Raw genomic sequence first — 25,536 nt, forward strand, 5'->3', positions numbered from 1 at the left:
CTGCCACCACTGGACTCCACCTGCAGCGCTGGTGAGTCCAGAACCTTCAGACTGCGCTCTAGAGCGAGTCTTTCTCTGGCAAAGGCCCTCTCTGCCTCTGCCATTCTCTCCTGTACTAAGGCCTTCTCTACCTCAGCCCTTCTCTCCTCAACAGCTAGGCGCGCTAACTGCAACTTCAGGTCCCTCTCTTCCCGCCTATCTCTTAGCTCATCAGGCGTCAAGGAATGAGAGGTAGCCCTTCTTCTTACACTGGACCCAGCAAGGGACTCCCTATCACTGGGGCCTTCCCTGTCAACTGGCATCCCCAACCGGTCATTCTCACCCTCCTGATCAGTCTCTCTACCACTCTCTAGGGATGAGGTCTGGGAGCCCTCCCATTGGGAACCCTCGCTACACTCAGGATCCTCTGGGTACCCCCTAAGCACACTCCCTCCCTGGGTAAATGTCACAAACCTTTCAAAGAAATTCAGAGATCTCCTAAGGTCCCCTTCTACAGGCAGCCCTCACTCTCTACAGAACCCCTCTAATTCCCCCTGCGTGTAAAACGGCAGGTCCTCTAAATCAAAGGTAAGCCCCATCTTGAAAAGGTACAAATAACTCAACTGTGACAACCACAATACCCAAGCGTGAGAACTGAAAACAGGAAAAATTACCAAAGAGAGAAAGTTAAGAGAAGCCAAACATGTGATGGTCTAAACGCAATCCTTGTAGTGAAATAATGAGTCACAATGGTATTGTGCAAGCACAAGTCCTATCCTCACCGCTGACGACCAATGTTAGAAATGGGGTTTCTGGTTGGCTAGGGTATGCACCTCAGCCAGGCAGAACTTACCCACTCTAGTCAGGGCAAGGGAGTTACACGTCCAAGATAATCCCTGCTCACCCCCTTGGTAGCTTGGCACGAGCAGTCAGGCTTAACCCGGAGGCAATGTGTAAAGCGTTTGCACAACACACACACACATGTGACGCAATATCCCCACCACAAAGGAAACACAACACCAGATTATATGAAAATATACTGTATTGTACACAACGTAATTATTAGACCAACATCACATAACAGTACTATCCTGCTACCTTAGCAGTTGTCAGAACGTTACACATTAGTTACTCTGCAAACTAGCAGTAGTCACACATAACACACAGGTTACTCAGTATTCTGCAACATAAGCAGTAGTCAGGAACACGTTATCACATTAGCACACTTGTCATTAGAATATCATAAAACGCCCATAGTAGGAACATTAGAAAACCTATGGCAAGTTAGGGAAACATATTAGCAAGTCACGCCCATAAAAGGAACATGTGCACACATATGTAAAAGCATCATAGAACAGGTAGGCAATATATCATAATAACAAAGTCTGTAGAAAGAACTTTAGATTAGGAACATATTGGTCCATTTAAAAGTACCTGTCTTGATGGGGAGGCACTTCCAGTGCCTAAAACAACTAATGGGCCCCCCGGCGCTCTTCTGCGCAAAACGGGGGCCTCCCTGGTCTCCTGGAGTTAGGGGAGGGTGGCACGCACCTCCTCCGTAACAAAAATGGGCCCCTCCGGGGACCGTGAACACTGGGGGCCCCCATAGGCCTCCACCGGCCCTCTCGAGGGGGGCCCAGGTCCGGGAAACCTTTAAAGCGGAAGGGAGCCGGGGGCCAGGGCGAGCCTCCGGCGAGGCTGCCGCCCGGCCCGAGTCAACAGGGGAGTCCTCCGGGGCTCCTCCATGCGAGGGAGAGGCGTCCTCCTCTCCCTCGCCGTCCCGATGACGTCGCGGCCCAAGGTGGGGCCTGCTGGTGCCCCGGGGGCGCTTTGAAAAGCGCGCGTCCCCTGGGAGCACGCTAGGAGCGTGCTAGCTCCTTCCTTGGCTTTTGGACGTGCCCCGGGGGCACTAGACACAGCGCGAACCTCGCGCTTGAAGGCAAATGCTCTGCCCGGGCTGCGGCGGTGATTCCAGCACACAAAAGTCGCCGTAGAGAGCGCGAAAAAAACATTGAGGCTCCCGGGCTGCGGCGGTGATTTCCCTGGGCATAAGAAAGGCGCTTTCAAAGCGCTAAGACACCTCAACAGCCCCGGTTGCGGCGGTGATCCTCTGCAGCAGCTATAAGGAAGAGCGCTTTTCCTAAGCGCTAAGGCAATGCTGTAGGAGATCGGTGCAGGGGTCAGGGGCCACAGCACCCTGCCCCTGGGAACAATAATCAAGGAAAAGGTACAGGGCTGGTGGGCCCAGCTACAGGCCAGCACAATGGGTGCAGATGGTGGCAGTTCCTCCTAGTGACCAGGCAGGTCACAGGTCAGCACAGCAGCAGCAGTCCATGGCGGTTTCCTGGTGAGTCCATTCATCAGCGTTCTGTGTCCAGGTTCAAGTTCCAAGAATGTTCAAATTGTGGGGAAAATTCCCCTGTACTTATAGTCCTGTTTTACAGTGTTTTACAATGATAGGGAGAGGAGGTTCCAGCCAGTTACAACTGGTTCTGGGAGTGCCCCCTCTCTCCTTTCAGCACAGGCTCCAAACATCAGTGGGGGGTTAACGACCCTATTGTGTGAGGCCAGGACACAGCCTTTACAAATGTAGGTGTGCCCCGCCTCTCCCTTCTCTCAGCCCAGGAAGACTATTCAGTATGTAGATGCACCTCAGTGACACCTCCACCCTCCCTGTGTACAGGCTGTCTGAAAAGTATGCACAAAGCCCCAACTGTCACTCTGCCCAGACGTGGATTGGAGTCAAGCTGCAAAACACCAGAATCATAAGCACAGATAAATGTGCACTTTCTAGAAGTGGCATTTCTGTGATAGTAATAAAAAATACACCCACACCAGTAAGCAGTATTTATTATCCCCATCACAACCATACCAAACACGCCTACGCTACCCCTCATAAATCAGACAATACCCCTTACACATAAGGCAGGGCATTTCTAATGCAATCCTATGAGAAGGCAGCACTCACAGCAGTGAGACACCAAGTTAGGCTGTTTGTCACTACCAGGACAGGCCATGCAATATGGCACATGTCCTGCCTTTCTACATACATGGCACCCTGCCCATAGGGCTAGCTAGGGCGTACTTTAGGGGTGACTTACATGTAGTAAAAGGGGAGTTCTGGGCCTGGCAAGTAAATTTAGATGCCAGGTCCCTGTGGCAGAAAACTGCGCACACAGGCCCTGCGCTAGCAGGCCTGAGACAGATTTGAAAGTCTACTTCAGTGGGTGGCGCAAGCAGCGCTGCAGGCCCACTAGTAGTATTTAATTTACAGGCCCTGGGTATAGAGATACCACTGTACAAGGGACTTATAGGTAAATTAAATATGCCAATTAGGTATAAGCCAATCATATCAACTTTAGATGGGAGAGCACCTGCACTTTAGCACTGGTCAGCAGTGATAAAGTGCTCAGAGTCCTAGAGCCAACAGCGGAGGTCAGAAAAACCAGGAGGAAGGAGGCAAAAAGACTAGGGATGACCATGCGTATGGCCAAAAGTCCGACACGCCCACACTATCACGACACACGAATCCACGCGGCGGTCTTTCAACCGCGGTATTCCATTGGCGGTACACACCGCCGCGCTCAAAATACACAAACATTTACAAAACACAACCACATTGGACAATTCGAAATACACATACCTGATCCACATACACACACCACTCCCACACACCCAATACAATATAAAACACACACCCACATCACCCACAAACCCCCTACGACAACAATTGAGAAAGAAGCACACAGAGAGACACTACAAACTACTACCAAGCATCCACAGGCACACCAGACCATCACCCACATAACTTCCACGCACCTCACACAACACACCACTACATATCAGTACACTTATCACCACACACACCACCCCATACATCACCCACACCACCCCATGGCACGGCAAAGACACTCCAGGTTCTCGGAGGAGGAGCTCAGGGTCATGGTGGAGGAAATCGTCCGGGTAGAGCCACAACTATTCGGAGCACAGGTGCAGCACACCTCCATAGCTAGGAAGATGGAGCTATGGCGAAGAATAGTGGACAGGGTCAATGCAGTGGGAGAGCACCCAAGAAATCGGGAGGACATCAGGAAGAGGTGGAACGACCTACGGGGGAAGGTGCGTTCCGTAGTCTCAAGACACCACCAGGCGGTTCAGCGGACTGGCGGTGGACCCCCACCTCCTCCCCCACAACTAACAACATGGGAGGAGCAGATCTTGGTGATTCTGCATCCTGAGGGCCTCGCAGGAGTAGATGGAGGAATGGACTCTGGTAAGTCAAATCTTCACTATTACATCCCCCACCCCACCTGCATGCCATCACATACCCCCACCCTCACCCTCACCCCCATAACTCAAACTCTTCACAAATGTCCCAATATCACAAACCACCCATCCCAACACCAAGCCCTGCATGCAACACCAAAGCATAGACACCCATCACCAAAGCATGCCCACTGCACATACCCATACACCCCCCTAAACCATCATCACACAAGGTCCCACACAGGAATGCAAGCACAGGGGTACATGGTCACCCACCCATTGCACACCATGGCACACACAGATGTAATAAACAACGTCACCGGACAGGAGGGTCCACACATGTCCACACCACCAACAGAAGAGGCCCACAGCACCTCTGTCCAACTGGATCTAGATGACCAGCCCGGCCCATCGGGGACCTCTGGACAGTCGGTTCCCATCACACAGTCACAGGCCACTACAGAGCTTCCTCCCGCTGGAAACACCAGCACAGCACCCACCCAGCGGGCCCATACCTCTGTCCCCAGGACACGTCAATCAGCAGTGTGTCCACCACTACAGGGAACCCAGGTTAACCCACCACCCCAACAACAACAGGGACCTGGGGGCAGTGGTAGTAGGCACACGGTCCAGGGGACAGAGGCCCAGGAACACAGGGGAACTGGGAGGGCTGCTGTGCGACAGGGGGCGGACAGGCCAAGGGAACCCACTCTCCACGAGGCCCTCTCCTCCATCATGGGAGCCTACCACCACTCCCAGGAGACGATGGGAACGGTACTGGCCAAGTTTCAGGAGACCCAGCACCTGCAGGAGGAACAGTATTTGGGCTTCAGGGAGGAACTCAGAACCATCAATTCTACCCTGGGCACCATCGTAGGGGTGCTGAAGGAAGTACTCAACACCAGGAGGGACACTGTGGCACAACAAGGGACCCCTGACACTAGCACGGACGATGAACTGCCCACCACCTCCGCCGGCGCTAGTGGACAGGACGCCCCGCCACAGGACCAGCACCCCACCCCCTGCAGAGGGAGAACCACCCCGCAAACGGTCCCTGAGATCCAGGACAAAGACAGAGAACGATGACAAGACCCCCGCCAAGAAATGAGACCACCCTGAATGTCATCTTTCTGTCCCACTTTGTCACCCTGTCCATCCTCAAACTGCCCCAGCTCCACTTCCTATGCCCATTTGGGCAATGCACCTGTGAGACTAATAGACTGAACTCTGCCATGGACATTCCTCCACCATCACACCTGACCATTTTACAACACCCTCCAATATTTAGCACTTAAATAAACACCCTTGAAGCACAAAACAATCTGGAGTCAGTCTGTGATATCAAAATTGTGTATTAGCAATTACAGTGACAAAATGCTCTTTCAATTGTAATGTCAACATACCTATGTCACACAGCTCTAGTCCATGAGGAAACAAAGCAGATGTCACACAGTGGGACCCACATCTGTGAAATCGTAAGGGAAAGTGACAACTCAGTGACCATACACTGGGTGAAAACGGCAGACAGTAGAGAGGTAGTAGTGTTAAAGTACATGTAGTAGGCAGGTCTGTACTCTTACCTGTGTCTCACTGGAAATATTGTAGGATCACTGAGTTCCTGTTGTCCATATCCTCTTCTTCTGCTTCCTCATCTTCACTGTCCACAGGCTCCACAGCTGCAACAACACCGCCATCTGGACCATCCTCCTGCAGAAAAGGCACCTGTCATTGCAAAGCTAAGTTGTGAAGCATACAGCAGGCCATGATGATCTGGCACACCTTCTTTGGTGAGTAGAATAGGTATCCACCTGTCATATGGAGGCACCTGAACCTGGCCTTCAGGAGGCCGAAGGTCCTTTCGATAATCCGCCGAGTTCGCCCATGGGCCTCATTGCAGCGTTCCTCTGCCCTTGTCCTGGGATTCCTCACTGGGGTCAGTAGCCATGACAGGTTGGGGTAACCAGAGTCACCTGCAAATGGCTAAGGACAACTGTTAGACACACACTAACCTGTGGGGATATCCCCAGACCCAGACAATCATTACTACTGTCTTGCTTCCAGGTGCTCACCTAATAGCCACACACGGTGCCTCTGGAGTTGCCCCATCACATAAGGGATGCTCCTATTCCGCAGGATGTAGGCGTCATGCACTGAGCCAGGGAACTTGGCATTCACATGGGAGATGTACTGGTCTGCCAAACACATCATCTGCACATTCATGGAATGATAACTCTTCTGGTTTCTGTACACCTGTTCACTCCTGCGGGGGGGACCAAAGTCACTTGTGTCCCATCAATGGCACCTATGATGTTGGGGATATGTCCCAGAGCATAGAAATCACCTTTCACTGTCGGCAAATCCTCCACCTGAGGGAAAACGATGTAGCTCTGCATGTGTTTCAGCAGGGCAGACAACACTCTGGACAACATGTTGGGAAACATAGGCTGGGACATCCCTGATGCTATGGCCACTGTTGATGAAATGACCCACTTGCAAGGAAATGGAGCACTGACAGCACCGGCACTTGAGGGGAGATTCCTGTGGGATGGCGGATAGCTGACATCAGGTCTGGCTCCAGCTGGGTACACAGTTCATGGATTGTGGCACGGTCAAGCCTGTAGGTGATGATCACATGTCTTTCCTCCATTGTCGACAGGTCCACCAGCAGCCTGTACACCGGAGGATGCCGCCATCTCCTCACATGTCCCAGCAGATGGTTCCTGTGAAGGACAAAAGCGAGCACAGAGTCAACCAACTCAGAGGTACATACCCACTGATTACCCAGAACACAAATCCTAATCCGAAAAGTGGCCTGTATGTGTGTTGAGTCTAGGCATAGTTATGTGTGACATAGTTAAAAATTAAGCCATGTGGGCCCCTGAAATGGCGGCTGCCTGACATTTAAAGTGGGACAATGGGATGTGAGGTAACTGCGCTGGCGTTGTACACCGTCGCGGTAGGCGGTCAAAGACCGCGGCGCAATGCTGCATTGGTTAACATTGGACCCTATTGGTCCCAGGAGCCAATGACGATGTACGCCGGCGGTGACGGTACGCACCGCCGGGGACGTGACCGCCAATTTCTATCTGTTCAATCACTCGATACCTGATCTTCGACAGGAGAGGACCTACACTGCAAGTGCTGCTGTGACCTCGGTCTGGAAGAGACAATGGCTCGAGTGTCTGGAGAAAGGGCCTCTGCCTTCACATCGGAGGAGTTGGAGAAACTTGTGGATGGGGCCCTCCCCCAGTACACGCTACTCTACAGTCCTCCAGACAAACAGGTAAGTACACTGGGAGCATGCTGTATGGGCTATGCCTGTGTGGAGTGGGGTGGATGAAAGATGGGGGGAGGGGATTGAGGCGTGCATGAAACGACGATGAATGCATGTGCCACATGGCAAGGGTAGGGATGGGGGCCAATGACTGTGACGGTGCAGTTGGTAATAAAATTTCTCTTCCCCCTGTACAATTCATCTAGGTCAGCACCCACCAGAAAAAAGATATTTGGCGTGCCATCGCCAAGGACGCCCGGACCCTGGGGGTCTACCACAGACGGAGCACCCACTGCCGGAAAAGATGGGAGGACATTCGCCGCTGGAGCAAGAAGACGGCAGAGGCTCAGCTGGGGATGGCCTCCCAACGTGGGAGGGGTGCCCTTCGCACCATGACCCCCTGAGATTCAGGATCCTGGCGGTAGCGTACGCGGATTTGGATGGGCACTTGAGGGCATCACAACAGCCACAAGGGTGGTGAGTACACTCTCATCCTGCTGATTTTGTGTGCAGTGGAGGTGTCTGGGTGAGGGAGGTGGGCTGTGGGTTTCCCTAGGCCAGGGCGAGTTTAGTAGGCAAGGTCCCTCTATAAGGCAGGCCATGTGGCACCCCACCCCACCTCTGTAGAGTGCTAAGTACACCTAGTCATGCCCCTGTGTCATCCATGTGTGCGGATGTCGTCCATAGCCTTGTAGGCCATTTCCAAGGGATTGAACAGTGGAGCCCAAGAGCGATGGGTAGTGCAGGGGGCTTCTGTGTCTGTCGTGTCCACCAACGGTAGCGGTAATGCATGCACTCATAATGTCTTTCTTCTGTCGTCCCCCCCCTTTTTGTTGTCTCCCTGTTCTTGTGTGCATTAGCATCATCAGGCGGAGGAGCAGTGGCACCGGAGCACGAGGGAGCTGCATCCCACATGGCCCTGGAGGGTGACACTACGGACTCGGAGTTCACCAGTGGGACGGAGGGCGAGGGGAGCTCCACGGCGGGGACAGGAGCTGACACCAGCGACTCGGACTCGTCCTCTGATAGGAGCTCCCTTGTGGTGGCGGCAACATCTGTGCCCCCTGCATCTACAGGTACAGCTGCCACCCCCCACCAGCACCGCCCTCCCAGAAGCCCCTCAGCCTTTGCCCTGTGCCCACTCACCCAGGAGGGTGGGCATCACCTTTGCCCCAGGCACCTCAGGCCCTGCCCCAGTCACCCCTGCTGCCCTCAGTGAGGAGACCATTGACCTCCTCAGGTCCCTCACTGTTGGGCAGTCTACCATTTTGAATGCCATCCAAGGTGTAGAAAGGCAGTTGCAACAAACAAATGCATTCCTGGAGGGCATTCATTCTGGTCAGGCTGCCCTTCAGTGAGCTTTTCAGACTCTGGCCTCAGCCCTGATGGCAGCCATTGTCCCCGTCTCCAGCCTCCCCCCTCCAACTTCCTCCACCCAGACCCAATCCCCTGTACCCCAGCCTATCCCAAGCACACCTTCAGACCGACCCGCATGCACACACATCAACACACAAGGGAAGCTCAGGCAAACATAAGCACCACACATTCCACAGGCACTCACGCAAACATCACACACCTGCAGACACACCAACATCCAATGCCTCCACTGTGTCCCCCTCCTCCTCGTCTCCCTCCTCCCTCCCAGTCCCGTCTACACTCACACCTGCATGCACTACATCTACAGCCACTACTGCCATCACCAGCACGCACACCACCACACCCCACTTACGTGAAGTCACCACCCCCACTACCATTCACACATCCCCTGTGTCCTCTACCAGTGTGTCTGTGACGCCACCTCCCAAGATACACAAACGCAGGCACACACCCACCCAACAGCCATCCACTTCACGACAGCCTCCAGCACATGCACCTTCACCCAAAGTCACCAAACAAACACTTCCTACAACCACAACCTCTTCCTCCACTCCCAAACCCTCTCCAGCTACCCGTCCCAGTGTCTCCCAAAAACTTTTCCTGTCCAACCTTGACCTTTTTCCCACACCTCCCCCACCCCGTCCGTCTCCTAAGGCCCGACTCTCCAGGTCCCAACCTAACACCTCAGCCACAACATCTCCGGGACCAGTGGTGCCTGTAGTCACCGGAATCTGGAGTGCACCAGCCACCAGGGCAGCCAGTGTGGCACAGAGCCACAGCACGGACAGTCCCCCACCTGTCAAGCATCAAAAGTTGGCCAGTGCCCGGCGGGAGAGGGGGAAGACTCCAGCCACCAAAGCCGCTCCCAGGGGTCCTGGTGGGAGTGTGGAGTCAGCTGCGACACCTTCCAAGGTGGGAAAGGGCCACAAGAAACCCGGCAAGTCTGGGAAGAGCAGCACGGCGGAGTAGACCGCCATCATCCCCGCTGCCCAGGAGGCCACCGCCAGCACCTGCCCTGCTGCCCAAGAGGCCACCGCCATCATCCCCGCTGCCCAGGAGGCCACCGCCATCATCCCCGCTGCCCAGGAGGCCACCGCCAGCGCAAGCCCGCTGAGCTAGGGAGGACCGCCAGCACAAGCCCCACTGGGCTAGAGAGGACCGCCAGCACAAGCCCCGCTGGGCTAGAGAAGACCACCAGCACAAGCCCCACTGGGCTAGAGAGGACCGCCAGCACAAGCCCTGCTGGGCTAGAGAGGACCGCCAGCACAAGCCCCGCTGGGCCAGACATGACCACCAGCCCCGCTGGGCCATAAAGGACTGCCAGCACCAGCCCCGCTGGGCTAGAGAGGACCGCCAGCACAAGCCCCGCTGGCCCAGACACGACCGCCAGCACCAGCCCCGCTGGGCCAGACACGACCGCCACCACAAGCCCCGCTGGGCTAGAGAGGACCGCCAGCAGCTGAGTCACTGCAAAGGAGCACCGCTGAACAGGGCACCGCTGCCTCAAGCACCACTGAACAGGGCACTGCCTCCTCAAGCACCGCTGAACAGGGCACCGCCACTACAAGCACCTCTGAACAGGGTACCGCCACCTCAAGCACTGCTGAACAGGGCACCGCCGCCTCAAGCACTGCTGAACAGGGCACCGCCGCCTCAAGCCCCGCTGAACAGAGCACCGCCGCTACAAGCACCACTGAACAGGGCACCGCCACCTCAAGCACCGCTGAACAGGGCACCGCTGCCTCAAGCACCGCTGAACAGGGCACTGCCGCTACAAGCACAGCTTGCCCATGAGCGCCCAGGGCACTGACGCTACTGTGTCCGTCACGAGCAGGATGAAGCACTCTGGGAATCATGCCCCCTCCAGAACCAGTGGAGACTGTCATCCAGTACCTCCGTCCTTAGCAGGATGAAGCACTCTGGGCACCATGCCCCGTCCAGAACAAGTGGATAAAGACATCCACTACCTCTGTCCTTAGCAGGATAAAGCACTCTGGGCACCATGCCCCCTCCAGAACCAGTGGAGACTGTCATCCACTTCCTCTGTCCTTAGCAGGATGAAGCACTCTGGGCACCATGTCCCCTCCAGAACCAGTGGAGACTGTTATCCACTTGAGAGACTGTGGCTTTGCACTCCGAGGATGGAACAGTGGGCAACCCACCCACTGTATAGACATGAGAGACTGTGGCTTTGCACTCCCCAGGATGGAACAGTGGGCAACCCACCCACTGTATAGACTTGAGAGACTGTGGCTTTGCACTCCCCAGTATGGAACAGTTGGCAACCGACTCACTGTATATACATGAGAGACTGTGGCTTTGCACTCCCCAGGATGGAACAGTGGGCAACCCACCCACTGTATAGACTTGTGAAACTGTGGCTTTGCACTCCCCAGGATGGAACAGTGGGCAACCCACCCACTGCATAGACATGAGAGACTGTGGCTTTGCACTCCCCAGGATGCAACAGTGGGCAACCCATCCACTGTGTAGACATGAGAGACTGTGGCATTGCACTCCCCAGGATGGAACAGTGGGCAACCCACCCACTGTATAGACTTGAGAGACTGTGGCTTTGCACTTCCCAGGATGGAACAGTGGGCAACCCACCCACTGTATAGACATGAGAAACTGTGGCTTTGCCCTCCCCAGGATGGAACAGTGGGCAACCCACCCACTGTAGAGACTTGAGAGACTGTGGCTTTGCACTCCCCAGGATTGAACAGTGGGCATGTGGCCCTCTCGTAGATTTGGCGTCGTGCACTCAGCCGGCTGAGGTGCCCCCCATACCCTCCCCCTGAGGTGCCTGTTTTCTTGCTCTCTAATGCCCCTGCAGTGTTCTCTCCGTCATGGTCGGGGATCTTGTGTGGGCCTCGCCCATACCGTGTGGGCCCAGTGTTCCACGGACTTCATTGGAGCACTACCTGGACTACTAAGCTTGGTGTATATTTTGTTTATAGTATAAATATATATTTTTGCGTACTTGATTTTAATATATGAAAATGGTTACACTCATTTCCTTTTGTCTTTGCATTCTTCCAGGGGGGGTTGGGGGTGTAACTGTAATGTATCATGCTGTATTGGTGTGTGTGTTGTAGTGGGTGAGGGTGGGGGTGGGGGTGTTGCGTGTTGCGTGTATGTGTCCCTGTTTTTTGCCTCCCCCCTCCCCTGTGTCGTAGGTGCAGTACTCACCGTTGTCTTCGCCGCCGGCATTCGTGTTCCTGGTAGAGAAGCAAAAAGATAAGGGCTGGCAGGATGTGCAGCTCTGGTTCCATGGCATCCGGATTCCTCGTGGGGTGTGTAGAGGTGAGCGTTTTCCCTTTGAAGTCTGTTTCCGCCGTGCTTTTGTCCACAGTGAATCCACCCCGGAAAAGGTGGCGGATTGGTAGGTTGTGATACTATGGGCTGTACTTTGTCTTCCGCCTGTCTGTTGGCGGTGACCGCCAAGCAGTTTGTCTCTACCGTCATGGCAGTCGGAGTGTTAAAGTGGCTGTCTTTGTTGGCGGTTTCCGCCACGGTCGTAATTCCAATTTTTTTACCGCCGGCCTGTTGGCGGTCTTGCCGCTGCTTTAACACCGTCCTCCAGGGTTGTAAAGACCACCAAAGTCTCTTTTTAGCACAAAGTACCTGGTTCGCGTGAAAAATCTCCACAATGGGCCGCAGAGGGGGAGAAGCAGGGAAACAAAGGGGGTGTGCGCCGATTTCTCGAGCTGCACACGGTGATGCGTCATTTAGTTTCCATGCAGGGACGGCTGTGCATTGATTTCCGGCACTCGGTCGTGGATCCTCTTTGGGTTGCAGGGTTTTCAGACGCCCCAGGGTCTGTGGTGTAATCCTGGGCTTGTGGAGTGGAGTCACAAGTGCTGCGTCGTTCCAGTGGGCATTGCGTGGAAATTTCTTCCGCACTGCAGTCGCTGCGTCGATTTCCCCTCTGGAAGTCGGGCTGCATCGTCCCAGGTCGGCTGTGCGTCGATCCAGTGGGCCGTGCATCGAAGTTCTGGTTGCAAATCAGGCGCTGAGTCGATCTTCTCCTTGCGAAGTCGGGCTGCGTCATTCTGGTTCAGCATGCGGTAAATTTCTAACCGCGGGGCAGGCTGTCCGTTGTTTTTAGCAAACTTGTGCGTCAAATTTTTGCAAGAAAGAAGTCTTCTTGGTCCTGAGACTTCAGGAAACAGCAGCCAAGCTCTATCCAAGCCCTTGGGGAGCAGTTCTTCACCACAGCCAGGGAGCGGCAAGGCAGCAGGGCAACAGCAAGGTAGCAGTCCTTCAGAGAAAGCAGTCAGGTGAGTCCTTTGAGCAGCCAGGCAGTTCTTCTTGGCAGGATGCAGGATCTGGTTACACGTTTCTTCTCCAGGAAGTGTCTGAGTTGGAAGGGGCAGAGGCCCTGTTTATATACCCAAATGTGCCTTTGATGTGGGGGAGACTTCAAAGAGTAGCTTAGAAGTGCACCAGGTCCCCGTTCAGTTCAATTCTGTCTGCCAGGGTCCCAGTAGGGGTTGTGGCAGTCCTTTGTGTGAGAGCAGGCCCTCCACCCTCCCAGCCCAGGAAGACCCATTCAAAATGCAGAAGTATGCAAGTGAGGCTGAGTTTCCTGTGTTTGGGGTGTGTCTGAGTGAATGCACAAGGAGCTGTCAACTAAACCCAGCCAGACGTGGATTGTAAGGCACAGAAAGATTTAAGTGCAGAGAAATGCTCACTTTCTAAAAGTGACATTTCTAAAATAGTTATATTAAATCCAACTTCACCAGTCAGCAGGATTTGATATCACCATTCTGGCCATACTAAATATGACCTCCCTACTCCTTTCAGATCAGCAGCTACCACTCAAACAATATATGAGGACAGCCCCAATGTTAGTCTATGAAGGGAGCAGGCCTCACAGCAGTGTAAAAACGAATTTGGGAGTTTTACACTACCAGGACCTGTAAACTACATAGGTACATGTCCTGCCTTTTGCCTACACAGCACCTTGCCCTATGGGTTACCTAGGGCATACCTTAGGCTTGGCAAGTACTTTTAAATGCCAAGTCGAATTGGCAGTGACACTGCACACACAGGCCTTGCAATGGCAGGCCTGAGACAAGGTTAAGGGGCTACTTAAGTGGGTGGCACAACCAGTGCTGCAGGCCCACTAGTAGCATTTAATCTACGGGTCCTGGGCACATATAGTGCACAGTACTAGGGACTTATAAGTAAATTAAATAGTCCAATTGGGTATGATCCAATGTTACCATGTTTAAAGGGAGAGAGCATATGTACTTTAGCACTGGTTATCAGTGGTAAAGTGTGCAGAGTCTAAAAACCGGCAAAAACTGTGTCCAAAAAGTGGAGGGAGGCAGGCAAAAAGTTAGGGGTGACCACCCTAAGGCTGTCAGGTCTAACATCATCTGTAATGTTGACAAGTGCATTTGCTGGAACTGCTGGCAACCTCATTGCTTTGCCCATGAGAATCTCATAGGGCGATAATCCTGTCTTCCTGTCAGGTGTGTTTCTCATTGACATCAACACCAAATGTAATGCATCTGGCCATTTCAGATTTGTAGATGCACACATCTTGGCAATTTGTGACTTCAAGGTACCATTCTTCTGCTCCACTAGTCCTGATGCTTCAGGGCGGTAACTACAATGCAACTTCTGCTCAAGATTTAGTGCTGCACACAACAGTTTAATCACTTCATTATTGAAGAGCGTTCCCCTATCTGATTCTAAAGAGATTGGGAATCCGAAACGTGGTACCAGTTCCCTAAACAACAATTTTGCCACTGTGAGGCTCTCATTTCTCAGTGTAGGGTACGCTTCAATCCAATTGACAAAAAATGCACACAATCACCAACACATATCTCAAACCTCCACATACAGGCATCTCAATGAAATCCAATTGAATTCTGCTGAATGGACCTCCTGCTCTTCCAATGTGGCTCAAATTAACCACTGTCCCTATCCCCACCTTTAATTGCTGACAAATGACACATTGATGGCATACTGCTTCAGCTGCTTGTCTAAATTGGGGGTTAAACCAGTCAATTTTGAACAGACGAACCATGGCATCTCTCCCAATGTGTGCCTGACCATGATAGTACCTTGCCATCTGAGACAACAGACTATTTGGCAATACCATCTGACCCTCCTCAGATACCCACAACTCGTCCTGTCTTTTAACAAACTTCATTTTGCTCCATGACCGTTTCTCTTCCTTGTCGACATTACTCTGCAGAGTTTTTAACTCTTCTAATGTGTCTATCACTTTTAATGCAAAGCTCGTACATATAGGCCCTCATTACAACCCTGGTGGACGGTTGTAGAGCAGTGGTAATACCACCAACAGGCCTGCGGAAAAAAATGGACCATGGTGGAAACCGCCAACATAGACAGCCACTTTAACACTCCGACCGCCATGGCAATAGAAACAAACACCACGGCGGTTACCGCCAACAGACAGGCGGAGGACAAAGTACCGCCCACTGTATTACAACAGGCGTATCCGCCACCTTTTCCGGGGTGGAACCAACTCTATCAAAAGCACGGCAGAAACAGTACACAGAAGGGAAACCACTCACCTCTCGACACTCAACGAGCAACCAGGACGCCCTGGAGCCCAAGTACACGTACTGCCCATGCTGCTCTTCCTCCTGCTGTATCAGAGCAGGACAGACGCCGTCGACGAGCACGGTGAGTACTGCACCTACAACACAGGGGAGGGGGAAGGAAAAGAGAGTGACAAACACACACGCAACATGCAATACCCCCACACCCACCCTCACCCACAACACCATACACACAAATACATGCAGCAACATTACATATACACCCTCCCACCTCCTGGAAGAACACAAGGACAAAATTAAATGATTGTAACGATTGTAATCATGAAAAATCAGATAGTGAAAGTTCAAAAATCAGTATATACAAATATGTACACAAACTACGCAAGTCCGGATAGTGTACCAATCATTGTCCTTGGACCAGTGGTCCCAAAATGTATGGGCGAAGCCCACACAACATACCTGACTCAAAACGGAGAGAACACTGCAGGGGCATCAGATCGAAAATAAACAGGCACCTTAGGGGGGCACCTCGGCCGGATGAACGCACGACGCCACTGCTCCTCGAGGGGGCTCCATGCCCATTGCTGTATCCTGGGGAGTGCAAAGCCACAGTCTCTCAAGTCTTTCCAGTGGGTGGTTTGCCCACTGCTTTATCCTGGGGAATGCAAAGCCACAGTCTCTCAAGTGGATAACAGTCTCCACTGGTTCTGGAGGGGTCTTGGTCCCCAGAGTGCTTCATTCTGCCAATGATTGATGTAGTGGATGTGATTCTCCACTGGTTCTGGAGGGGGCCTTGTGCCCAGAGTGCTTTATCCTGGCAAGGACTGAGGTAGTGGATGTGATTCTCCACTGGCTCTGGAGGGGGCCTTGTGCCCAAAGTGCTTCATCCTGCCAAGGACTAAGGTAGTGGATGTGATTCTCCACTGGTTCTGGAGGGGGCCTTGTGCCCAGAGTGCATCATCCTGCCAAGGACTGAGGTAGTGGATGTGATTCTCCACTGGTTCTGGAGGGGGTCTTTTGCCCAGAGTGCTCCACATGCAGTGTGGCAGGTCCCATTCCCTCACCTGGGTGTGTGTGCCACGAGATTGCCTAGCAACATGTAGCAGTATACGCCATGGAGGCAGAGACAAAGCCCACCCTGCTGCGGCTTCGTCTTCCACCTGCAGGTGCAAAAAGTGATGAGAGTCATGCCTCATGGAAGCTGGGCAGAGTCCAGGAAGTCTCCTCCAACCTCGGACAGCTGCCCACTGGGGATGGTAGCCATGTCAGCTGTGGTGCCACTATCCGAGCACGTCGCTGGGCTAGTGGCAGTGCTTGCGGCAGTGTCTGTGGCAGCAGTGCTGGAAGTGTTGCATGTGTCAGCACCTGTTGAGGAACACCGCAGGACGTCTCCTGCAGTCTCGGACGGCTGCCCACTGGGGAAGATGCTGGGGACTGTTGCTGAGGCTGCAGACGTGCAGGTGGCGGTGCAGGTGGCTATGCTGGTGTCGGTGCTGGTGACGGTGCAGGTGGCGGTGCTGGTGGCGGTACAGGTTGTGGTGTTTGCCGCCGTACAGGTTGGTGTAGTTGTTGACAGAAGGGGTGACACTAGTCCCTCAGTCGGTGCCACCGTGCCCTGTCCTGACCTGCTCTTCTGCTTTTGTCCCTTCCCGACCTTTGATGGTGCCACAGGTATCATTAGCAACACAAAAGGATGATGGACAGAGTGCTGAACAATGCAAACACTCACCCCCAGTCACAGATCTGGGTTTAATCCAACGTTCTTTTGCTCACCATGCCACCCCAGGTTGGACCCAGCCACATGCAAATCAGTCGCGACCCTGTTCCTCATGGGAACAGGCCAGCCCGAACTACCAAGCCAGGTCCTCCCTGGACCGGAAACAAGCATCCTGGGACCGGTTTCAGGGTTTCACCCTTCATCAGCCAGGCTAGCTTGAATCCAGTGGCAGAGTGAGCAAGGGACCCACGTCTCGGCATACCCTTCCCACTTAGGGCAACTTTAGCAACACATAAGGATGATGGACGGAGTGCTGAACAATGCAAACACTCACCCCCAGTCACAGATCTGGGTTTAATCCATTGTATCTTGCCACTGTCCCCTTTTGTTTTGGCGGAGCCCTTGGTGGCTGGTAGGTGCGGCTCCTCCCTCCGGGATGTGGGCACCTTCTTCACCTTGGCAGGTAGCAGAATGTCCTTGGCCTCGCAAGGTGGCACACTGGCAGCCCTGATGGGTGGCGCACTCGATGACCCCGCAGTTGCTGGCACCACTGTGCCTGGGGATTTGGTGGCTGAGATGCTGGGCTGGGACCTGGAAAGCCTGGCCCTAGGGGAAGGACGGGGGAGGGGAGGTGTGGGGAAGAGGTCAATGTTAGCCAGGAAAAGCTTCTTAGACACATGGAGGGGGTTTGGGAGTGGAGTAGGAGGTAGTCGTTGTAGGAGGTGTACGTTTGCTTAATTGGGGTGAAGGTGCATGGGCCGGAGGCTGTTGTGAGGTGGATGGCTGTTGGGTGGGTGTGTGCCTGCGTTTGTGTACTTTGAGAGGAGGGAGACACACTGGGAGAGGACACTGGGGATGTGTGCATGGTAGTCGGGGTGGTGATTGCACGTGAGCAGTGTTTGGTGATGGGTGTGCTGGTGATGGAGGTAGTGGCTGAGGATGTAGTGCATGCAGGTGTGAGTGGAGACGAGACAGGGAGGGAGGAGGAGGACGTGGAGGAGTTGGAAACAGTGGAGGCAGTGGATGTTACTGTGTCTGCATGGGGATGGTGCTTGTGTGAGTGCTAGTGGGATGTATGGTGCTTATGTTTGCCATGTCCACTCTTGTGTGTTTGATGAGTGTGCATGTTGGTCTGAAGGTGTGCTTGGGATAGGATGAGGTACAGGGGTTTTGGTCTGGGTGAAAGAAGTTGGAGGGGGGACGCTGGACACAGGGACAATGGCTGCCATCAGTGCTGAGGCCAGAGTCTGAAATGCTCTCTGTTGGGCCGCCTGCCCAGAATGAATGCCCTCCAGGTATGCATTTGTTTGTTGCAAATGCCTCTCAACACCCTGGATGGCATTCAAAATGGTAGATTGCCCAACAGTGAGGGATCTCGGAGGTCAATAGCCTCCTCACTGAGGGCAGCAGGGCTGACTGGGGCAGGGTATGAGGTGCCTGGGGCGAAGGAGATGCCCACCCTCCTGGGTGAGCGGGCACGGGACACACGCTGAGGGGCTGCTGGGAGGGCAGTGCTGGTAGGGTGGGTACTCAGTGTATGGACCCTGACTTGTCACTTTGCCTTTCCATTTCACAGATGTGGGTCCCACTTTGTGCCCTCTGCTATATTTCCTCCAGGCCTACAGCTGTGTTACATTGGTATGTGCACAAGTAAATTGACATTGCTATATTCCGTGATTATTGCAATTACACGTTTGTGAAAGCACAGACTGACTCCAGATTGTTTTGTGAGTGAAGTGTGTTTATTTCTGTTCAGATCAGGGGAGGGAGGTATGAAATAGGCTGGGGTGATGGTGGTGGAATGTCCATGGCAGAGTCCAGCCTATTTGTGTCACAGGTGCATTGTCCAATGGGGCATAGGAAGTGGAGCAATGGCAGTTTAAGGTGGACAGAGTGACAAAGTGGGACAGAAGCGTGACATTCAGGGGGGTCTTATTTCCTGGCGGGGGTCTTGGCAATTTTCTCTGTCTTGTTCCTGGATCTCAGGGACCGTTTGCGGGGTGGTTCTCTTTCAGCAGGGGGTGGGGTGCTGGTGACCTGTTGTTCCTGAGGTGTGTGCCTCCTGTCCACTAGCGCCGGCGGAGGTGGAGGGCTGTTCATCGTCCTGGCTAGTGTCAGGGGCCCGTTGGTGTGCCACTGTGTCCCTCCTGGTGTTGAGAAGGTCTGCCAGCACCTCTGCAATGGTGACCAGGGTGGTGTTGATGGACTTCAAGTCCTCCCTGATCACCAGGTAGTGTTCCTCCTGCAGCCGCTGGGTCTCCTGATACTTGGCCAGTACAGTGCAAATGGTCTCCTGGGAATGTTGGTATGCTCCCATGATGTTGGAGAGTGCCTCATGGAGAGTGAGTTCCCTGGGCCTGTCCTCCTCCTGTCGCACAGCAGTCCTCCCAGCTTCCCTGTTATCCCATGCCTCTGTCCCCTGAACCGTGTGCCCACTGCCCCCCGGTCCCTGAGCGTCCTGTGTTAGTGGGGTTGCCTGGGTTCCTTGTAGTGGTGGGCACACTGCTGATTGACGTGTCCTGTGGACAGAGGGATGGGCCCGCTGGGTGGGTGCTGTGGTGGTGTTTTCTGAGGGGGGAGGTTCAGTGGTGGTTTGTGACTGTGTCAGGGGAACCGACTGTCCAGAGGTCCCTGATGGGCCGGGCTGGTCATCTTGATCCAAGGGTGCAGAGCTGCTGTCATCAACGTAGGCCTCTTCTGTGGGGGGACTGGATATGTCTGGCACCTCCTGTTTGGTGATGTTGGATATGGGTCCTGTTGGGGTGTGAATACATAATGTTAGTATCTGTGTGTGCCATCTTGTGCAATGGGTGAGTTACCCTCCACTCCTGTGCTTGCATTATTGCCGTGTGATTGGTGATTTTGGGACATGAGTCTCTCTACTGGACACGGTTTGGGGATGGATGTCCATGCATTGGTGTTACATGCAGGGCTTGATTTTGGGATGTGTGGGTTGTGTTAGTGGGGTATCTGTGGGATGTTGGGGTGATGGGTGTGAGGGTGGGAGTATGTGATGGCATGCAGGTGGGGTGGGGGGGATAAAGTAGTAAAGATTTGCCTTCCCAGAGCCCAGTCCACCCGCTACTCCTGCGAGGCCCTCAGGATGCATTATTGCCAAGACTTGCTCCTCCCATGTTGTTAGTTGTGGGGGAGGGGGGGTCCACCGCCAGTCCTCTGTACAGCAATCTGGTGTCTGGATACCACGAAACGTACCTTCCCCCGTAGGTCGTTCCATCTCTTCCTGATGTCATCCCGTGTTCTTGGATGCTGTCCCACTGCGTTGAGCCTGTCGACAATTCTCTGCCATAGCTCCATCTTCCTTGCAATGGACATCTGCTGCACCTGTGATCTGAATAGATGTGGCTCTACCCGGACGATTTCCTCCACCATGACCCTCAGCTCCTCCTCAGAGAACCTGGGGTGTCTTTGAGGTGCCATGATGTGGTATGGGTGATGTGTGAGGTGCTGTCTGTTGTGATGTGTGAGGGGATGTGTTGGTGTGTGTTGTTTGAGGTGCGTGGATGTTGTATAAGGGATGGTGTTGTGTGTCTGTGGATGCTGGTGTTGTGTTAGGTAGCCTCTCTCTCTGGTCTTCTTTCAGAATTTTGGTTGTAAGGGTTTCTGGGTGATGTGGGTGTGTGCTTTATATTGGAATGGGTGTGTGGGTGTGGTGTGTGTATGTGTGTCAGGTGTGTGTATTTTGAATTGTCCAATGTGGTTGTGTTTTGTAAATGTGTGTGTATTTTGAGCGCGGCGGTGTGTACCGCCAATGGATTACCACGGTTGAAAGACCGCCGCGTTGATTCGTGGGTCGTGATACTGTGGGCGTATTCCTGTTGGCGTGACGGTGTAGGTATTTGGATCGCCAGTTTATCACTCACCTTTGGTGTGGCGGACATGTGTGGGTGTCTGTATTGTGGCGGATTCCGAGCTGTGAGTCGTAATACCTGTAGCGGAATTCCGCTGCCGCAACGGTTTGTTGGCAGTCTTATGCACGGTGGAAAGCAGGATTTACCGCCAGGGTTGTAATGAGGGCCATACTGTCTTCTTCAGGTAACAATTCCCACTTGTCTTTGAATGATATTCAGTTCAATGTGTAAAACCTTGCGACTTGATCCGCATATCCATTCCCTAGTGACACGTAGTCCTGCGACTTTAGATGTACACTGCATTTCACCACGGCAATTTCTTCAGGCAGTTGAATCGCATATAACAACAACTTTATTCTCTCACCATTTCTCACTGGTGATCCAGTAGAGGTCAGAAAACCTCTCTGTGACCACAATTGACCAAAATCATGAACTCTTCGAATCCATATTGACTATCCATGCAGATAGTGACTTTCAATCGAGCAGAAACATGCCATGCCCTAGTAAGAGTGACCAATTCTGCTACATGAGCAGAATACACTCCTCAAAGCCAGGAAGCTTCTAAGGTACCTGTAATTGTGCACACTGCATAGCCTGCTCTCAGTGTCCCTCTGCTGTCTCTCAGACAAGAACCATCAATGAAAACAATTTGGTCACTTTCTTCCCATCGGGTATCTCTAATATCAGGTCTCGGTTTTGTGCACAACTCAGTTACTTTGAGACAATCATGTTCAACATCCTTCTCGTTCTCAGTTTCAGTAGTATCACTTGGAAGTAAAGTTGCCGGGTTCAGCACTGTACATCTTTTCAGTGTCACTTCTGGAGCACCCAAAAAAACCTCTCTCATATCTAGTCAATCTAGCACCAGTCAAGTATTGGGTTTTCGTCCTTTTCAGTAAAATCTCAATCGAGTCATGGACCATCACAGTCAGGGGATATCCTATCACTACTCCTTCACACTGTGAAAGACTCTGACCAACTGCGGCTACTGCACGCAAACAACCTGGTAAGGCTGCTGCAACTGGGTCCAAAGTAGCTGAAAAATGTTACTGGGCGATGAGCACCTCCATGGACCTGTGTCATGACAGACAAAAACAAGCATCATGTTTATGGCAAAACAATGTGAATGGTTTTGTGTAATCAGGCATACCCAACGCTGGAGCTGTCAACACCAGGACAGTGCGCGCTCTACGGGCATCTAGAATGCAAAAACCCAACATTCGCAAGATAATGTAATTTATGCATTGTGATGATATGTTATTGTTTAACCTTTTGCATTGCAGAATTCCATCCAAAAGATTCATTGTAAAGGTGCTAATAAATACTGTACATTTGCAATGTATTGCTGCAGACATTCAGAGTGTGTTAGGGTGTGGTCCCTTTCCAGGGCCTTCTAGAGACTTTCCCTGCAAAATGCCTGGGCATGGTTCTAGGCTGGGCCAAGACTCTATAAAAGAGAGTCAGCCCAACTTCCAGTGCTCACTATTCAGAGGTCCCGGTGAGGAGCAGCAGCTTCTTCCTGAGCTCCTGTCCTGGCGGCCTATTTGGATTTTCCAGTCTTCTGCACTCATCTCTCATTGATGGTCACTGTTTCCAGGCGGTAAGACGGTGTTTGGACATTTCCCAACACCGTAATTGAGAATTTTCATATTCTTGATTTTAATTCTTAAATGAATAACAGATTACTTGTGCGCTGCCATTTATTGACATTTGTATGGTGGTTTGCAAATAGGGAGGACGCGCAATTTATTCCATAAAGATTTGACTTCGTTATTACATGGTTGTTCATTGCGCGCTGATATTTCTTGACATTTACATGATGTTTTACGAGTTGGCAAGACGTGCAACTCGTTTCATGAGCATTTAACTTTGTTGTTCATTAGGCGCTATCTTTTCTTGACATTTACATGGTGGCATTCGAATCTGCGAAACGCGCGATTCACTTCTCGTGTGTAATTCATGATGTTCATTGTGCGCTACCATTTTCTGGCATTTACATGGTGGCATTTGAATCGACAAGACGCGCAATTCTTTCCCTGAGTGCTTTTCATGTTGTTCATTGTGCGCTACTATTTCTTGACATTTGTATGGTGGCTTTTGAATCGGCAAGACGCGCAATTCTTTCCTCGTGTATAAATAATGTAAATTACTGTGCGCTACTATTCTAAGACATTTTCTTGGTAGCATTTCAAGTTGACACGTTGCGTGATTTATTGCTTGAACCTACGTTGTGTGATTTCATGGTGCACAATCCTTTATGGTGTTTAATACTCATATAAAAATCTGCAATGTGCGCAATTCACTTCCCAATGCTTTTTCTGAGATGAACACAACAATACCACAATTCTAGATGTAATGCTGTGTGTTCCTGATATGTATTCTTAAAAGGAGATTCATATGGTTGTTTAGAAATTGCTCAGAGTGTTTCCTGATTCTCATGCTAAAGAAAGTACTCGAATCTGAAAGTCCTATTTAACTTTTCCTGTTTCCTCCTCAGGTATTCGCTCATCTAAAGCCTAGTCAGTTTTAGGACTATTCTAGGGTTGTTCATGTTTTTTGGAAAAGACAAAGCTTAGAGTTGTAGCTTGGTACTGAATTCATGAGATGTAATTTTGATGTTGTGTTTTAATCTTTTGCTTCCTACAGGTCTCCTTCCCAGCTGTTCCCGTCCTAATCCCCTTTTCCCCACTTGGACTCTCTTAGACTCTGTGATAAATCTAATCAGAGTATTGGAGCTGTCTTGTGGTGGAAGTGTTGGGAACGTGCACTGACCCCGAGGATCTGGTGACTCTGACAGAGCTCTGCACAAACTCTCTCAGTTCAGTGAATGTTTTCATCTGATCTTCATCTAACGCTATGGGGTCTGTGACATCTTTATGGGTCAACTTCTGCAATGATTTTGAGATTTCTGAAAAATTTGGAATCCATCGGCGACAATAACCCACCATTCCCAGGAACATCCTGACATCTCTCTGTGAAGTCGGGGGGTTTATCTGCAGTATCATTGTGATCCTTTCTCTGGATATTTTCCTCGACCCTTTCTCAATCTGGTGACCCAAGTACTTTACTGCCTTCTGGCAGCACTGAAACTTCAATGGTGACACCTTATGACCAAACTTTCCCAAATGATTCAAATGGGCAATCAAGTCGCACTTACACTCGTCCCTTGTCCTTGATGCAATCAATAAGTCATCAATGTACTGCATCAGAGTCAATTGGAAAGGCAATTCTAGTGACTCCAAATTCTTTTTCAAGATCTGATTAAACAAGGATGGTGACTCTGTGTACCCTTGAGGTGGTCTACACCAGCAGTAGACTTGATCTAGGAATTTGACACTGAAGAGAAATTGACTATCCTAATGAAGGGGCACAGAAAAGAATGCTTGAGACAAATCAACCACCGTGAACCACTCTGCATCACATGGAATCTGAAACATTATAACAGCTGGGTTGGGCACTACCGGACGACACTTGACCACTCTGTCATTTATTTTTCTCAAATCTTGGACAATTCAGACTTTCCCACATGGCTTCTTCAACCCCATTATCAGTTAATTACAAGGGCTGCTCAACACCTCCTCAAAACTCCCTGCTTCACAAAATCTGCAATTATCTGAGGGACATTCATCAAGACATCTGGTGTCATGTTATACAGGGGGAAGCTGCGGGAACTCTGCATTCGGCTTTAAGGTGACCTTAATCGGCTCCACTCCTTTGATCAAACCCACTTCTTTCCCTGTCAAGTCCCAATGATTAACTTGCACTGTTCCCTGCAAATTGAATTGAAGCTCTCACTGTGAGCATCGGAAAAAATTAAATGAAGGGGTACTCGTCATTTGTTGTTTCATACTCTGGTTCTGGGGCTTGGTCTTCCTCATCATCACTATTTATCTGGATCTCAATTCCGTCAGTTGCACAAGTAATGAAAAACGTTGTCTTACACAGCAAGTCCCTTCCCAGTAAGGATACCGAGCTTGAATCACAGACTACAAACTTATGCAGTCACTGAAAATTGCCAATCTCAACTTGCACTGGATTTGTAATTGGGTTTATCAAATACTGATTTGCTACTCCTACAACTTGAACTGTTTGACCTGAAAGAGGCAAATTTGGAATGTCTGCACTTCTCACAGTAGAGCGTGTAGCTCCTGTGTCTATCAGAAATGAGACTCTATGACCCATAACCTTTCCTCTCACATATGGTCCTCTCTGATCTACTTCTAGAGAAGTCGCAAGTACACATGGCTCCTCATCAGAACTATCGCTCATCCAGTCACCATTTATTTCACTCTCACTATGTAATGGGATTTGGTGCACTGCATTACTACTTCTGTCTTGTCTCTGACCTGTGACCTGTTGAGAAAGAATAATCATTTGCTGCTCCATCGGGGCTTGAGGTCTCTGCATTTGCTGTCTAGGTACCATGGGAACCTGCTGCTGTATCGGCTGCAACTGTGACACTTGTGCACGGGGCATTTGCACCTGCTGCATGGGCTGAAAATTCTGCAT

Source organism: Pleurodeles waltl, chromosome 4_2 (assembly GCF_031143425.1).
Source record: "Pleurodeles waltl isolate 20211129_DDA chromosome 4_2, aPleWal1.hap1.20221129, whole genome shotgun sequence".
NCBI lineage: Eukaryota > Metazoa > Chordata > Amphibia > Caudata > Salamandridae > Pleurodeles > Pleurodeles waltl.